Source organism: Choloepus didactylus, chromosome 6 (genome assembly GCF_015220235.1).
Source record: "Choloepus didactylus isolate mChoDid1 chromosome 6, mChoDid1.pri, whole genome shotgun sequence".
Taxonomy (NCBI): Eukaryota; Metazoa; Chordata; class Mammalia; order Pilosa; family Megalonychidae; genus Choloepus; species Choloepus didactylus.
In genome coordinates this window covers 20,457,812-20,462,863 of record NC_051312.1, presented here as the reverse complement: position 1 = coordinate 20,462,863, position 5,052 = coordinate 20,457,812, and positions in this window count along the sequence as shown.

Sequence of the window (5,052 nt, the reverse complement as noted above, 5' to 3'; positions counted from 1 at the left end):
TTGTCTTTTTTCTTTTTCTTTTTTTTTTTTTTTAACTTTCCCTTCTGTTTTCAAATCAACTATATGAAAAAAAAAAGTTAAAAAGAAAACAAACATACAATAAAAGAACATTTCAAAGAGACCATAGCAAGGGAGTAAGAAAAAGACAACTAACCTAAGATAACTGCTTAACTTCCAACATGTTCCTACTTTACCCCAAGAAAGTTACATACTATAGCAACATTTCAGTGAACTTGTTCCTACTACATCCATCAGAAATTAACAGACCATAGTCATTTCTGGGCATCCCCAGAACGTTAAATAGCTTATCTGTTCTTCTTGGATTATTGTTCCCCCTTCCTTAATTGCTCTCTACTGCTAGTTCCCCTACATTCTACATTATAAACCATTTGTTTTACATTTTTCAAAGTTCACATTAGTGGTAGCATATAATATTTCTCTTTTTGTGCCTGGCTTATTTCGCTCAGCATTATGTCTTCAAGGTTCATCCATGTTGTCATATGTTTCACCAGATCGTTCCTTCTTACTGCCGCGTAGTATTCCATCGTGTGTATATACCACATTTTATTTATCCACTCATCTGTTGAAGGACATTTGGGTTGTTTCCATCTCTTGGCAATTGTGAATAATGCTGCTATGAACATTGGCGTGCAGATATCTGTCCGTGTCACTGCTTTCCGATCTTCCGGGTATATCCCGAGAAGTGCAATCGCTGGATTGAATGGTAGCTCTATATCTAGTTTTCTAAGGAACTGCCAGACTGACTTCCAGAGTGGCTGAACCATTATACAGTCCCACCAACAATGAATAAGAGTTCCAATTTCTCCACATCCCCTCCAGCATTTGTAGTTTCCTGTTTGTTTAATGGCAGCCATTCTAACCGGTGTTAGATGGTATCTCATTGTGGTCTTAATTTGCATCTCTCTAATAGCTACTGAAGCTGAACATTTTTTCATGTGTTTCTTGGCCATTTGTATTTCCTCTTCAGAGAACTGTCTTTTCATATCTTTTGCCCATTTTATAATTGGGCTGTCTGTACTATTGTCATTGAGTTGTAGGATTTCTTTGTATATGCAAGATATCAGTCTTTTGTCAGATACATGGTTTCCAAAAATTTTTTCCCATTGAGTTGGCTGCCTCTTTACCTTTTTGAGAAATTCCTTTGAGGTGCAGAAACTTCTAAGCTTGAGGAGTTCCCATTTATCTATTTTCTCTTTTGTTGCTTGTGCTTTGGGTGTAAAGTCTAGGAAGTGGCCTCCTAATACAAGGTCTTGAAGATGTTTTCCTACATTATCTTCTAGGAGTTTTATGGTACTTTCTTTTATATTGAGATCTTTGGTCCATTTTGAGTTAATTTTTGTGTAGGGTGTGAGGTAGGGGTCCTCTTTCATTCTTTTGGATATGGATATCCAACTCTCCCAGCCCCATTTGTTGAAAAGACCATTATGGCTCAGTTCGGTGACTTTGGGGGCCTTATCAAAGATCAGTCGGCCATAGATCTGAGGGTCTATCTCTGAATTCTCAATTCGATTCCATTGATCTATATGTCTATCTTTGTGCCAGTACCATGCTGTTTTGGCAACTGTGGCTTTATAATAGGCTTCAAAGTCAGGGAGTGTAAGTCCTCCCACTTCGTTTTCTTTTTTAGAGTGTCTTTAGCAATTCGAGGCATCTTCCCTTTCCAAATAAATTTGATAACTAGCTTTTCCAAGTCTGCGAAGTAGGTTGTTGGAATTTTGATTGGGATTGCATTGAATCTGTAGATGAGTTTGGGTAGAATTGACATCTTAATGACATTTAGCCTTCCTATCCATGAACATGGAATATTTTTCCATCTTTTAAGGTCCCCTTCTATTTCTTTTAGTAGAGTTATGTAGTTTTCTTTGTATAGGTCTTTTACATCTTTGGTTAAGTTTATTCCTAGGTACTTGATTTTTTTAGTTGCTATTGAAAATGGTATCTTTTTCTTGAGTGTCTCTCAGTTTGTTCATTTCTAGCATATAGAAACATTACTGACTTATGTGCATTAATCTTGTATCCCGCTACTTTGCTAAATTTGTTTATTAGCTCTAGTAGGTGTATCGTTGATTTCTCAGGGTTTTCTAGATATAAGATCATATCATCTGCAAACAATGACAGTTTTACTTCTTCTTTTCCAATTTGGATGCCTTTTATTTCTTTGTCTTGCCGGATTGCCCTGGCTAGCACTTCCAGCACAATGTTGAATAACAGTGGTGACAGCGGGCATCCTTGTCTTGTTCCTGATCTTAGAGGGAAGGCTTTCAGTCTCTCACCATTGAGTACTATGCTGGCTGTGGGTTTTTCATATATGCGCTTTATCATGTTGAGGAAGTTTCCTTCAATTCCTACCTTTTGAAGTGTTTTTATCAAAAACGGATGTTGGATTTTGTCAAATGCTTTTTCAGCATCTATTGAGATGATCAATTGATTTTTCCCTTTCGAGTTTTTAATGTGTTGTAATACATTGATTGTTTTTCTTATGTTGAACCATCCTTGCATGCCTGGAATGAACCCCACTTGGTCATGGTGTATGATTTTTTTAATGTGTCTTTGGATTCGATTTGCAAGTATTTTGTTGAGGATTTTTGCATCTATATTCATTAGGGAGATTGGCCGGTAGTTTTCCTTTTTTGTAGCATCTTTGCCTGGTTTTGGTATTAGATTGATGTTAGCTTCATAAAATGAGTTAGGTAGTGTTCCATTTTTTTCAATGTTTTGAAAGAGTTTGAGTAAGATTGGTGTCAGTTCTTTCTGGAAAGTTTGGTAGAATTCCCCTGTGAAGCCATCTGGCCCTGGGCATTTATTTGTGGGAAGATTTTTGATGACTGATTGGATCTCTTTGCTTGTGATGGGTTGGTTGAGGTCTTCTATTTCTTCTCTGGTCAGTCTAGGTTGTTCATATGTTTCCAGGAAATTGTCCATTTCTTCTACATTATCCAGTTTGTTGCCAAACAGTTGTTCATAATATCCTCTTATAATTTTTTTAATTTCTTCAGGATCTGCAGTTATGTCACCTTTTTCATTCATTATTTTGTTTATATGGGTCTTCTCTCTTTTTGATTTTGTCAGTCTAGCTATGGGCTTGTCAATCTTGTTGATCTTCTCAAAGAACCAACTTTTGGTGATATTTATCCTTTCTATTGTTTTTTTGTTCTCTATGTCATTTATTTCTGCTTTAATCCTTGTTATTTCTTTTCTTGTACTTGGTTTAGGATTGGTTTGCTGTTCATTTTCTAGCTTCTTCAGTTGATCCATTAGTTCTTTGATTTTGGCTCTTTCTTCCTTTTTAATATATGCGTTTAGTGCTATAAATTTCCCCCTTAGCACTGCTTTTGCTGCATCCCATAGGTTTTGGTATGTTGTGTTCTCATTTTCATTCGTCTCTATATATTTAGCAATTTCTCTTGCTATTTCTTCTTTAACCCACTGATTGTTTAGGAGTGTGTTGTTTAACCTCCAGGTATTTGTGAATTTTCTAAGTCTCTGATGGTTATTGACTTCTAATTGTATTCCATTGTGGTCAGAGAATGTGCTTTGAATAATTTCAATCTTTTTAAATTTATTGAGGCTTGTTTTATGTCCCAGCATATGATCTATTCTGGAGAAAGTTCCGTGAGCACTAGAAAAGTATGTGTATCCTGTTGATTTGGGATGTAATGTCCTGTAGATGTCTGTTAAATCTAATTCATTTATCAGATTGTTTAGGTTTTCAATTTCCTTATTGGTCTTCTGTCTGGTTGATCTATCTATAGGAGAGAGTGATGTGTTGAAGTCTCCCACAATTATTGTGGAAACATCAATTGCTTCCTTTAGTTTTGTCAATGTTTCTCTCATGTATTTTGTGGCACCTTGATTGGGTGCATAGACATTTACGATTGTTATTTCTTCTTGCTGAATTGCCCCTTTTATTAGTATGTAGTGGCCTTCTTTGTCTCTCAAAACATCCCTGCATTTGAAGTCTATTTTATCTGAGATTAATATTGCTACACCTGCTTTCTTTTGGCTGTAGCTTGCATGAAATATTTTTTTCCATCCTTTCACTTTCAGTTTCTTTGTGTCCCTGTGTCTAAGATGAGTCTCTTGTATGCAACATATTGATGGTTCATTTTTTTGATCCATTCTGCGAATCTATATCTTTTAATTGGGGAGTTTAATCCATTTACATTCAACGTTAAAACCGTGAAGGCATTTCTTGAATCGGCCATCTTATCCTTTGGTTTATGTTTGCCATATTTTTCCCTCTCTCTATTAATATCCTTTATTGTACCCATACCGAATCTCTTTAGTACTGAACCTTTCTCCAAGTCTCTCTGTCCTGTCTTTGTTTCTCTGTCTGTAGGGCTCCCTTTAGTATCTCCAGTAGGGCAGGTCTCTTGTTAGCGAATTCTCTCAGCATTTCTTTGTCTGTGAAAAATTTAAGCTCTCCCTCAAATTTGAAGGAGAGCTTTGCTGGATAAAGTATTCTTGGCTGGAAATTCCTCTCACTCAGAATTTTAAATATATCGTGCCACTGCCTTCTCGCCTCCATGGTGGCTGCTGAGTAGTCACTACTTAGTCTTATGCTGTTTCCTTTGTATGTGGTGAATTGCTTTTCTCTTGCTGCTTTCAGAACTTGCTCCTTCTCTTCTATGTTTGACAGTGTGATCAGTATATGTCTCGGAGTGGGTTTTTTTGGATTTATTCTATTTGGAGTTCGCTGAGCATTTATGATTTGTGTATTTATGTTGTTTAGAAGATTTGGGAAGTTTTCCCCAACAATTTCTTTGAATACTCTTCCTAGACCTTTACCCTTTTCTTCCCCTTCTGGGACACCAATGAGTCTTATATTCGGACGTTTCATATTATCTATCATATCCCTGAGGTCCATTTCGAGTTTTTCAATTTTTTTCCCCATTCTTTCTTTTATGCTTTCATTTTCCATTCTGTCATCTTCCAGGTCACTGATTCGTTGTTCAACTTCCTCTAGTCTTGTACTATGAGTGTCCAGAATCTTTTTAATTTGGTCAACAGTTTCTTTAATTTCCATAAGAT